At 39.1% G+C, this 13512-nt stretch overlaps 1 protein-coding gene across 1 annotated transcript in view; it reads left to right on the top strand.

Annotated features, from left to right (window-relative positions):
- Positions 1-13512, top strand: part of RALYL (RALY RNA binding protein like) — a 1518143-nt gene that overhangs the window by 48309 nt on the left and 1456322 nt on the right. Inside the window, exon 2 of the mRNA XM_074318489.2 lies at positions 3011-3224. The gene's annotated coding sequence lies outside the window, so the exon portion shown is untranslated. The remainder of the gene's footprint in view (positions 1-3010; positions 3225-13512) is intronic.

Raw genomic sequence — 13512 nt, 5'->3', positions numbered from 1 at the left:
TCAGACAGGACAGAGTGAAATTTCATAGAGCACTTTGGCATGTCGCTTCACCATTTCTCATAGACTCTGGGCATAAATAATTTGTTAGGTACAGAATGTGCAGAAATATAAAGAGGAATGGCCGTTGAGATAGTGAGTCAGGAGACGTAATTAGATGTGGCCATCTGATGGAAGATTTAGGATGCCAAGAGGTTTGGAGCTGCTCTGATAGTAGAGAGGCAGTCCTTGAGTGTGGGACCAGTGTAATGAAAACTACGTCATATAAGAAGAACTTGATATAGTGTCTTAGATAAGCTGACCTGGGAAAACATAGGAAGCCATAAGAAGTCATAATAGTACAGACAAGTGATAATGAGGTTTTAATAAATATTTTTTAAGATTTATCTGCTTCAGTAGAATGTGATTGAAATTAAAAATAATATTTTTCTCAATTTTTGAACAATTGGAAAGCATATAGAGTTAGACAGTCTTGTGAAAATTTAAGTCATGAGTTAAAAGTTCTACTCATTTTCATCTTTCATTGTCTATCCCAGGTTTCTTTATGCCGTGCTTCTGTCTCAATTATGCAGTTCCTGTCCTCAACTGAGTGATTTAGAAGTAACTTCAGGTTTCTGTAATTAAACATTTTTACTTGAAAGAGGAGTTTTAGATAACCCATAGTAATTATCTATCTATCTATCTTTCATCTATCTATCTACTTACCATCTTTCTATAGGTATAAATTATTCAACACAACACATAATTCATCTTTACCTACAGAAAAAAAAATATAAAATTCTAAAATACGAATTTTAGTTAATTATACATTCTTCATCATCATTCATTTGCTCATTTAATTAATTACCAAACATCTATCTTTTTAGAAACTTGTAATGTATAAAGAATTTTGGGACGGCTTTGAAAGACAGATCATTATGGGTTTTGATCTTGTACATCTGATTTCCCCTTAGAGCTCACTACTTCAAAATTCTCATTGGTAATCTCAGATAAGACAATTGCAGCTATGTATACCACCTAGGTTATACCTAGGAATTGAAATAGATTGAAAACTGACTTAAAAGAGGTTAGGGTGTGTTACCTCAAGTGGAATATATTTGTGTATCTCAAGAAATATATTTCTATATTTTTTTGCTAGGTTCAGACATACATGTTCACTAAAGAAGAACAGTAAAATCCAGTCTACTACTGTTATTTCACATCAACTCTCTAGATCTGAGCTAATACACTAGCCACTAATTAAATGTGGCTGGTGTGAATTGAGATGTACTGTATGTATAAAATAGACACTGGAGTTTGAAGATTAGTACAAAACAAAAAATGTAGAATGTTTTATTAATAATTGTATTGATTACATCTTGAAATGCTAGTTTTGAAATATTGGGTTAAATAAAATATTAAAATTATTTTATTTGTTTATTTTTATGTAGCTATTGGAAAATCTAAAATTAAACATGTAGCTCATATATTTTTACATCATAGTAGTAGTCTAAACATTATTGTAAATAGTTGCGCAGATGAATAGCCTACGAAAACTCTATTTGTCAAATTTCCTTTGGCTTCGTCCACAGTAAAATGCTACATTTGCTGGGTTCCACATCCATTCTCCCACCGTCCTACCCCAGTGACCCCCCATTATTTGGTAAGAACTGAAGCGTCTGCTTGAAACAAGTGTAAACTGGTACTTCTGTGAACACCAAACAGAAAAAAACATAGTAAGGAGAGGCAGCTGTTCCCACTTTTTAAAAAGACTCACTAATTCATTTTTAATTGGCTTGTGCTTGCTCTGTTTTGCCAGATTTGTCTCAGTTCGATGCATTGAGGCCTGTGACTATCCCTGAGGATAATCCAATCTGCTAAGGGTCATGACATTTCACTAAACTTAGTGAATCTTGGGCAAGGTACATTGATCTACTAATCTTGGTAGTAAAAAATCTGAGGCTGTAGAAAGAAGAATCTTTCTCTCTCTCTCTCTCTCTCTCTCTCTCTCTTTCCTTCCTTCCTTCCTTCCTTCCTTCCTTCCTTCCTTCCTTCCTTCCTTCCTTCCTTCCTTCCTTCCCCCCAAATTTATTTCAGTTGCTTTTAGAGAGACTTATTGGGACGGCCAATGCTTTCCCAGGGTAGACCAGTTGTCTACTCACCCTGCACCTCTGCCCTGACTATTGCATCACAGCCTGAGGTTGTAGGAAGGTTGGATTGACCTCATAACATCGGTCTTAAACAATGAGAATGGAAAACTTCTATTGAATGCCTACTATGTGCCAGATGCTGAGGGCTATTTACACATGTTTTCTTGATTAATCCTTATTCCAAACTCATAAGAATTATTTTAACATTCCCGTTTCTCACACACACACAACCAACAAACCCTGCATATCAGAGGGAGCCCATAACTAGCAGTGATGGACCCTAGATTTGAAATCCGCTATGTTGAAGTCCATTCATGATTTTTCATGTTACCATTTTGCTAGGAATGCATCTCCTGTTTTAGTAGTTACTTATCATGAATAAATGTATGAAATTTATTATTTGCATTTCTCCCCCCACTATAGTTAGGATAGAAAAATAAAGTTTTGTCACTTAATACTGTGTCACAATTACTTTTTAAATAGCATTACTTATAATTCACCCACACTTCATTAAATATAGACTTTATGATTGACATTGAATTATCTTGAACAACTTCTGGGCATTTGTCAACTGTTACTTCTTTCAAAATAATGGTTTTAACTACATGCCAGAAACAGTTTTCAACACTGCTTCTTTATCCATATTTTGTGATTTTATATATATATATATATATATATATATATATATATATATATATGTATGTATATATATATATATATATATATATATATATATATATATATATATATATCCTTTTATAGGTATTCAATAAGAAGTCAAATTTGATTCAAATTTACCTAGTCTTGACTGAAACTAAAGGTAAATTAGTTTTGGCATTGCCAGTAATTGGTATTTGCATCTGTGTCTCGGTCTGATTTTTCAGATGAAAAGGCAGAGAAGAATGTGGTTCTGGAAAGACAGAATTGCCAGGCCCAGTCTCTGCCAAGCCTGAACACACCAGTGGCAGTGATGTGACAAGAGTCTTATCTAAACTTCTAAGATGTTTGGGTCTTAAATTTGAAAAGACCAAGAGGAAAGGAAAGCGGCCCGATGTGCTGTGTGTAAACGGGACAATGAGGCTTTGCAAGGCGAATCAGGTAAGGTGAATTTTTAGCTCTTTTTAAAGACTTCTGTGTTCCGTATTAGCAGACACACGTCACACAGTGTTCATTTAGTTGATCGGTCTTGCTTACTTTGAGCCACTTCTTTTCTCTCCTCTAATTCCGTTGACGTAGTTGACATTGAAAATGGGCATCAGATCTTTGAGTAGAGACGTGACTTTATCCTCATAAAATGGAGCTCAAAGTTCATTAGAGGCTTTCAGCGGCATTAAGAACTTTATTTTCCAAATCTATAGTAAATTGCACAGAAAATGGTCTTTAATTTTTCTGATCTAATTCTGGAAGTAATTTTCTGTGTATTTCCCACCATTGTTCTGAGAATATGTAGAAAATGGGGAGGAATCTAACAGATGAAAGGATCTCATGCTTAGTCTATTTCCTTAATGTTTTTGTGCTTTGAAATGTCTTAACATAGCCATTTCTGATTTTCAAGTGTGATGTATAAAATTTTAATGCCAATGAAACAGTCCACTTATTGGACTTTCTTTCCAATCTGAGTGTGTGTTTGAAGACTGTAAAGGCAAGACAACTTACAGTATATATTATTCTGAAATTCGGTTTTTATGTGGATAATGGAAGTCAGCCTGGAGGCGTCTGTGTTTGTCAGAGAATGGAAGGTCTGAGTAGCATCCAACTACCCTTCCGGTTTTGTAGCATTTGTACTAACTCCACCCTCTCCCTGAGGTTCAGGGTCGTTATTCTTCCATTCAGTTTCAGTCTCCGCTCCACACATTTGGGAGTTCGTATGTTACCAGGCAGCTATAATCTCTCCACTCTATGCACCTTCAGAAGAAGATCCTAGAACGAGTTTAGTTAACTGAAAGCAGTAAGAATGCATTCAGTCTGTAGGGTGGATGGGCCGGACCACCATTCTACTCAATTCCCAAACTTCAGCATGGCCGTGCAAATAAACCAATCCATAAACAAGACATAGTAGTGAAATGATTGCATTTGTATTCTTTTCCTTCCCTCCTGACGTCTTCCGTGTCACTTGTTTTTCTAAAACCGTCCATTATTGGCCCTTATTACACCTTGAAGTGATCTCATCGTTTGCCATGACCTGCAGGGCGCTGCGTGATCCGGTCCGGCCTGCCTCTCCAGACTTATCCCTGTGATTCTTGGTGCTGACCAGCTCCACACACTGGGCATTTTCTCTTCCCTAAAGTTGCTTGGCTCTTTACTGCCTGGGGGTCTTGGCATTGGTTGCTCCTTCTACCCAACATATTTTCCCTTAGATCTTCTCATGCCTGAGGCCTTCTTACCATTCAGGGTTCATTCAGTTCCAATGTTACTTTCTTAGAGACGTGTTATCTCTCTACTCTCTTTAAAGTAACTGCCATCTCTACCTTAGGTCACGTTACCCGTTTTAAATCATCTTGCTTATTCCCCTGGCCTCGTTCTTTTCTCCCCACTACATTAAGTCCCATGAGATCAAGGATTTTATAAGTTTTGTTAATGCTGTATTTTCAGCTTCTAGAATATGTCCTGATATATAATATGTGCTCAATAAATATGTGAGTGGATGAATGGGTCAAGTAGTCACAATACAACTTAAACTTTCCCTAGAGGCTATGTGGATCAGCTTTGCGTTTGGGTAGGGTTTGTGTAAAGGTTTGAAACAGCCTTCATCAAAGGAGACAAAAGAAAAAAAATAGCCTTAACAAAACTGCATTCATTATGGGAATGAGGAGCTGACAGGAGTCTTCTTGAAGAAGTGAAAATTCACAAAACAGATCACAGAGCAAAAAGGAGACTTAGCATTCGTGTGTTAGGTGGTGGCCCTTCTGAGAATTAAAGATGAAGTGTAATGAGACTAACTGCGTGATGGGGCTCTTTTTGTTTGACTGGGATCCTGATTTGGAATCACCTCTGCCCCAAATCTATCTTACTGGGTTCCAGGAAGAGAAAGACAATTACTTGGACACAAATGCATTTTCTGCCTTTCTTACTGCTCGGATCAGTGCTTGGGTTTGATAAATTGCCTAAACTACCTGGCTGGCTGGAAGGGAAAGTTATGTTTTTACATTTATATTAAACCAAAACCTTGTGCTTTAAAAATAAATCATCCCATCTGATGGTATTGCCTCTCTTTCATTTGTTTGCTATCGAGCATGAGTTAAAGGTTATGTGCAGAGCAATCCCAGGGGAGCAATTTACACTCCCAGGTAGCAGGAAAGCCCTGTACGCAGGACGCAGCCCAGACAGAAAAGCTGTCAGAGCCGGAATTCATTGCTCCCATTCCCAGAGTCCTTCTGTTTTGAGACGACACTAAAATGTGTTCTCTTTTCTTAGCCCACAAGCATTTCAAAGGTGCCCTCTGACCTGTCTTTTGGCACGGTGCCATAAATATAGAAAGAACCCCAATACCGCCTTAGGATCGCAATTTGGAGGAACGGGAGTGGGCACTCAGAAACTGTACTGAACGACAATAATTGTGTTGTCTTAGAGCTTTTAACATTTGGTGCAGGACATGGAAAAAGGTCAGGGAGGACTCAGCATCGTTTTCAGTGGCAACATTTTCCCATTGCAGGCCTTCCCTGGGGAAAGAGTACAGACTGTGCTAAGCGTTAGCTTTGTCCTTCAGCTCAAGCTTTCCTTCTTGCCTCAGTGCTGCTTCTCCCAGGGCCTGCGATTTCTATGTCCAGTGACGTCCACGGTGGGCTTTTCCTAGCTTTTTCTTCAACGTTTTACCTCTTGCAGCCTTTGCAACTGACTATAATAACAATAGTCAGCTTGCTAGCCGTGTGACTTTTAAAATTCCTTTTCATTTTTCTGGACCTAAATATTATCTGTGGAACATGGCCACTGAAAGTATAACCCAAGATCATTCCCTCCTCTAAACCAGAATATAAAGACAAAGTAATCGATGCACTTTTCCAGCTGAGGGAGCTCCTTCCGACAAGATATTAGTCATATGAATGTTTTTGCCATTTGTCATTCAGAAAGAAGGGGGTTAACTGTTTTTTGATAACTTGGATGAACAGTCTTTACCAAAGTAAAGAAGGCCTTCAGGATAAAAGCATTATAAATGTAGCAAGGATTTTATCCTGAACACAGGCTGACACTTCCAAATGGCCAACTGCAATGGGGGCGGGGCCGATGTGGGAGACAGCAGGTCCTAAGAATTGAGGAAGTGAGGCGATCCCCCTGGAAAGAACCGGCCCTGAGGAAATGCACCAGGAAAATCAACTTTTACTGGGAACAAATCTTTTGGCACCAGCAGAGAGAGCTTATTGTGAAGGCAGTTTGCAAATTTCCGTTTGAACCCATTCCTGATCCATGGACATATGTCTGTGTGCTAAGAATAAAAAGCACAGTAATGAAAAATAGACTTGTTTCATTAAAATATGTAACCTCTTGGGGCATAGGCCCCCCAACTCGCCGCCGCCCACAAAGTAAAACGAAGAAGGCGGCGTCACTCCCTCCCCTCTGTTACCACAGCAATAGACTTTGGGGCTTCATATACTGATGGCGTTTTCTATCAAGAGACGTCAGACAAGGATTAACACCAAGTGGGAATGGAGTTACTCATGAGAATATGGAAAACATCTCTTGGGAATCCCTCAAATACTTGAATGTGGCAGCAGGAGACTTCTCAAGGGGTTGAAGTTCAGCCTTGGCAGGTCAACTCAGAGCCAGCGAACGTGTGTTTATTACAATTAATCACAGAATTTTTAGCAACTCAGGCTGCAGAGTTAGGTTGGTGCAAAAGTAACTATGGTTTAAAGGTTAAAATAATTGCAAAACCCGCAATTACTTTTTGTACCAACCTAATATATACATGCAGCCTGCTTGCCAGAGACCTAGAGCTGAAAATTTCATGCAGCCAGGTATATTTGTTCAGAGCTTTGCAACAGATACTCAGGTGTTTGACGAAGATCTTAGATTCACATCATTTAAGTATGAAGATTCCAGCCAGCAGAAATTGATGCTCTGTCTTTTGAGCAATAATTTCATGAGCGATCACCCAGCGTAGGATGGCGTCTACAATATAGGAAGACCACTTATGAATATACATGAGAGCAGCTGGCCATGAGGAGAGCCAATTGGATCGATTAGTAAACAATGCAAATTAAGAAATTCATAGTTAATGAAAGAAGATTACGGGTACTTAAAGGGGACAGAAAGACCTAGGGACCTTCTCAAAAGGAGATTAGTGTGTTGGGGCTGTGCCATCCTCATTCTCCAATGTGTCGCCAGTGAAAGGACAGCAATGTGTGGAACAGATGAAAAGACTTCATTGAAATGCCGTCTTCAATAACCCAAATCCCTTGATTCAACGCACTGGGACAGAGCGTCATAAATTCCTGTGTCATTTGGTCTGGGTATTCCTCTGTCTTATTCTGCTCTATGCATTCGGATCCCATTAACTTTTAAAAGGACTTTCATGCACAGGCGATAATAGGCACATTTAGTGGGCATGGCCACTTCCTGTACTTTATCGTCTTCAGCTCTGGGAAGAACTGCTTTACAGAATGTTAATTCTCCAGGGCTTTGCCCTTAGCAGGTACCATTCAGTCAATATTTATAGAACGAATGAAGGAGGTTGTTCAGGGAGAAAAACAGTTTCCCCTTAGATGTAAGAGTACTTTACACTTACATTTCAAGAGTCCCCTGTAAATCCTATCCATTTTTTCAAGATCCACCTCAGATTACCATTTATACTTACCATCGGTTCATTCACTCCTTCACGTATTCATTCAGCTAGCCCACATTTATTGAATGTCCATAGGGTGTCAATTGTTTTGTTTGATACTGAGTGATAAAACATGGTCTTTCTCCTCCGTGGAGTCCTGTTTAGAGAGGCAACCAAACGTGTCAATAATTTACATAGGATAATGAGGGAATTACTGTAATAAAATATGTACAAATTCTAGGTGAGCCTAAAAGAAGAAATCCTCTTTCTGCTTGGGTGGGAAGGACGGAAGTTTCGTGAACGAAGTCAGAGAAGGTACCTTCTGCTCTGAATCTGAAATAGGGCTTGGCTGAGTCTGGACCACAGACCAAATCTGGGCCATGTCTGTTTCTGTTTAACTCACATCCCTGCTTGCTTTCATGCTACAGAACTGCAGGATTGAGCAGTTGTGACAAGGGCAGTGCAGCGGCAGGGCTGAAAATCCTTCCTCTCTGGTGCTTTATGGAAAGGGTTGGCTGGCATCTGGTCTAAAATATGGTGTTTTCCTGGGGCCAACGTTAGAAACATTAGCATGTCGAGAGGCTTGGAGACATCATGATGAGTGAATTTGGGGGATTAGAAGAAAAATGAAAAGTTCAGAAGAAGCAAGTATGGTTAGAGTGAAGTTTCACCAAAGACTCTGAGGGGTAACGATAGAAAGGTAGTTTGAACCAAAATTGCAGTAGAGTTTAAATGTTGGTGACGCTCTTTGAACATTCTGGGGGAACATAGCACGGACTTCTGGACATATTTCGAGTTCTCTCACTCAGCTCTTAAGGAGGAGAGGTCCTACATGAGTGTAAGTTCAAAAGAGGAACTTTCTGCTCAGGAAAGAGAACAAGAGTCCAATTCTTTCATCCTTGGCTCATCTTTGGGACTATGTATTTTTGGGATGCCATGCGGTAGGTGTGGAAAGATAGGCCTGGGGTTCCCTGAGAATATGGGAGGGGTTTCTGAGCTTTTATTGATAACAAGATTTTTCCCTACAGATTTCCTAACTGATTGCTATTAGAGAAAAATCTGAATTATTTTAGGAAATCTCATTGCTACTGGTGGAAGACTTTGACACTCTTAGATAAGGATACAAATATCTTCCTTATGCCAAGCCAAAATGTGCCCCTGTATTTTCTACTCAGGGACCGTAATGTACACATCCTTAAAACAATATTGAACGAAATCAATGTCTCTTCTTTTAATTCACTTATTATGTTTTACCTTAGTCTTTTCTCCCCCATTCTAAAATGCCTACCTTTTCCAAATAAACCTCAAAGAGCATGGCTTTCAAATTTCTTATCACTTGGTACATGACCTTTTAAACACCCTTTACATCAGTACTTCCCAAAGCGTGCTCTTCGTGGTACTAGTTCTGAGAGCTGCATCTTTCAACAGGGGTTCCGTGGTAAATTCACCTGGGAAAAGGTGAAAACCGTACCTTCTGAGAGTGTCCTATGCATTTCCCTATGGACCCTGAGTTCCAGGAAACTGTCTCTCAACTGGAATATGCTTAACCTGGTAGTTTTCAAACGTATTTGATCATAGTGGCTTTATCCTCTGTATCGTATTAACATTCCCTTGAACACATTTTAGGAAGTACTGTTGCATGTTGCCGACATCCCTCTTTAAATGTCAGGCTTAGGGGGAAAATAATGGGACATTCCAAACGTCCCCTCATGTGTGCCGAGTTCAGATGTCTTTTGTCTTCCAAAGAGGCAAGCACTGCGTTCTTCTTTTCAAATGTCTTTCTTAGACAGCCCATGATCTTATTAGCAGTTTGTTTTGGTATTTGCATTATCCTACTGTCTCAGTGAAATTCTAGTCAACTAATGTCATTAGGGGTTTCACGTTAAATGCTGTCAAATTAGGTCATTCTCAGCCTACCCTCTGCTCGGAAAAAAAAATAAAAATAAAAATAAATTAAAAATAAATAAATAATAAATAAGAAACTACACATTTTCGTTAAAATTTGATTGTTTTCCCCCAAGAATTTTATTTCTGGGAAATAATTTCAAATCTTGATTTGGCGAGCGGCTCCTTTCCGTATGTTTCATCAGAAAGATGGATACACATGGCTTCTGGGCTTTAGTCGCAGTCTGGGTCTCATTTTAAGTGGTGTCGCGTATGGCAGCACCTTTGCTTTCCTTAGAAGTGGCTTTGTTTTCGGCCCACTATGGGTGCAGTTGCTCAGCAAGCTGCTTGTCCACTTAGCTACAAAGACTTGCCTCTGTTTCTCTTCTTTACTTGCACGAGTGTGGGAGGTGTCCTCTATGTCTGCTCCCATGTCACTCTTGCTCTAGCCTCCGAGGGTCATGGCTTTTCCGTATCATATTACACGTCACAGCCCTTGGGCCTTCCTCCCTTTTTGGTCTTCCCGACAGAGGTTCCAGGGATACATATACCTGTTTTCTTGCTTTGTTACTACTTTCCATTTAGTGTCTGTGATGATGGAGGATGGTGTAGAGAGAAATTTTCTTTTATATTTTTATGTTCAAGGAATGACGTTTGTCGATTTTAAAAAGAGGCAGCAGGTCACAGGGTTTGTTGTAATTCCGTGTCTGCTAGTGAAGGTTTTGGGTCCATCTTGTATGAGATCTGCGTGTTAAACCATTTTGCTGACACACGTCACTCTATAATATTAGACATTATTATGTCTAATTTTAAGCAATTACAGAACTGACAATCCAGATTTCTCTCTCTCCCCCTCTCATCAGTAGAGCTAGGAATGGAAACAGTAGGGGCCAGTTTACTTGTGCTGAAACCTTTCTCTCTGAAGGCATGGTACAAAGCAAGAAGTATCACTGCCATTCTTTCTGACTCCAAGTTTCACATGTGACCCAGGGTGCCTGACGAGCTAAGGTGTTAGTTCCCTCTGCACTTTGCAGGAACCCCTTGACCTCTGGGCCTTAAAGTTACACTTAGTTCTAGGTGATTGTGCCCCAAACTATATGACTTTAGGCAAAATTACCATTTCAGGTCACTGCTGCCCATTCAGTACACTTTGGAAAGATACCAACGGCCCTCTCTTACGAGGCATAATATCCACTTCGTTGTCAAATGCGGGAGTTATTTTGCCACTTTCCTCCGTCATCTTACATTAATGATGAGTGAATATGATGAGAAGAAAATGGTGATGAAAAATGGTGTTGTTTAAGTTCAAGAAAAATCCATTTAAACCTCCCTGCACAGGAGTAAATGATAGGCTTTCAAGCTGAGACAGAACCTGTCTATTTATCAGCTTAAACTGCAATCCATAAGGAAGATGAAAAAGCCCTTGAGGACTTGAGTCAAAGTCATCTTCTCACAAAATGATTTCTTATCATCTTTTCTTTAATTCTGCCCCCTAACATTACTAAGGATTTTTCTTTTTGAAGTAGAATTAAAAAAAAAAAAAAAAAAACAACACTGAATATTACTCGGAGAATCCATATATGTCAGGTGCTTTTAAATATTGTTCCCTGAATACAGAACAGGATATAAATCTCCATTAATAGGATAAATGAATGTCATTGAGTGTTTTAGAGGGGATTCCAGTAATGGCTTCGACAGTGTTTTGTGAGATGATTCACGGAGGTGGGGTATTCGGAGGTAGGAGAAGGGACACAGGAGTTGGAAGCCTGAGGGGTAATGGATGTGTTTGACCGCCCAGCCTGTACGACCAAGCAGTAACACATCTTTACGTGGTACTGAACCCACTGTTTTCCTCCTAGAACTCCTGACGTATTTCATGCTGAAGAATTCATGCATCCATCTTCGCCTCACACAACTGGAATCTAGCCATGCAGAACAAAGTCTACAGTTTCAGAGTAATTTATCAGGATATGATTCAGCATCACTGTAGTTATAAAGTACAATGTCAAATTCATTGATTTTGATGAAAAGAGATGCAGTAATTATAACTATTCCAAGTGATTTTTGTGTCAGCATGTTTATGGTAGATGAGACGTTGCAACAAGCAGAGGCACTGGCTTGATTTTGAAGATTGCACAGGTGATTCATCTGGCACTGAGGCACAAAGGAGCAGTATCTTTAGTGAGGATGGCTTTCCATTGAGCTGAAATATAGAATGGATCAAGGTAAAATATAATCACGGATGTTGTCTTGCTAATTATCAACAAGGAGGGTCCGAAAGTAATACCCAGGACAAGTCTTCAATTGAATGGCTTACCTTTTAAAGATTGAAAGTAGATTGCATTATTGGTTAAACATAGTCAACATTCATAGACCTAAAGAAGTGATCACCATGATGAGTTCAGCAACCATCTGACTCCTTACTGTGCTATCACAATATTATTGACTATATTCCCTATGCTGTGCGTTACATCCCCATGACTTTTTTGTTTTATACCTAGAAATTTGGACCTCTTATTCCCCTTCACCTTCCCGCCCCCCTTTTTAATGTTTCAGTTACAGTTGATATTCAATTTTTTAAAATATTAATTTCAGGTACAATGCATAGAGGTTAGACATTTATATAATTTAGGAAGTGATCCCCCTGACTAGTCTAGCACTATACATAGTTATTACCATATTATTGATTATATTCCCTATGTTTTACTTTACATCCTATTGACTAACTTCCAATTTGTATTAATCCCTTCACCTTTTTCACTCTGCCTCCCCAACCCCCCCTCCCATCTCCCACCTGACACCGTACATAGTTATTACAATATTATTGACTATATTCCTAATGCTATACCCTACGTCTCCATGACTACTGTGTAACAACCAATTTGTATTTCGTAACCTTTACCCCTTTCATCCACCCCAAGCCCCCTCCCATCTGGCAACCATCAAAATGCTCTCTGTATCTATGAGTTTGTTTCTGTTTTGTTTGTTTATTTTGTTCTTTAGGTTCCACTTATAAGTGAAATCATATGGCATTTGTCTTTTGCTGTCTTACTTACTCCACTAAGCACAATACCCTCTAGGTCCATCCATGTTGTTGCAGATGGCAAGATTTCATTCTTTTTTATGGCTGAGTAATATTCCATCATATATATGTGCCACCTCTTCTTTATCTATTTATCCATTCAGGATATGAATGCTTCCCTGTTTGAACCCTGGTTGCTTCCATGTCTTGGCTATTGTAAATAATGCTGTAATGGACATATGGATGAACACGTCCCCTAAAAGTTGTGGTTTTGGTTTCTTTGATGAAATACCTAGAAGTGGGATTACTGGGTCCTTCTTTGTCTCTTGTTATAGCCTCAGTCTCTGTGTGTTTTGATCTAAAGTGAATCTCTTGTAGGCAGCATATGTATGGGTCTTATTTTCTTATCCATTCAGCCACCTTTGTCTTTTGGTTGAAACATTTAATCAATTTACATTTAAAGTAATTATTGATAGATATTTAGTGATTGCCCTTTTACTCATATTTTCTTTTTTTTTTTTTTTTGTCTTAACGGGATCCCTCTAAGATTCCTTGTAATACTGGTTTGGTGGTGATGAACTCCTTTAGCTTTTTCTTGTCTGGGAAGCTCTTTGTCCTTGGATTCTAAATGATAGCTTTTCTGGGTAGAGTAATTCTGGTTGTAGGTCCTTCCTTTTCATCACTTTGAATATTTTGTGCCAGTCCATTCTGTCCTGTCAAGT

Source organism: Rhinolophus sinicus, chromosome 7, assembly GCF_057876585.1.
Source record: "Rhinolophus sinicus isolate RSI-liver-muscle chromosome 7, RSI-T2T, whole genome shotgun sequence".
In the NCBI taxonomy this organism is placed as follows: Eukaryota; Metazoa; Chordata; class Mammalia; order Chiroptera; family Rhinolophidae; genus Rhinolophus; species Rhinolophus sinicus.
Note: the sequence above shows the minus strand (reverse complement) of the source record. Positions and strands in the feature narration are given on the sequence as shown.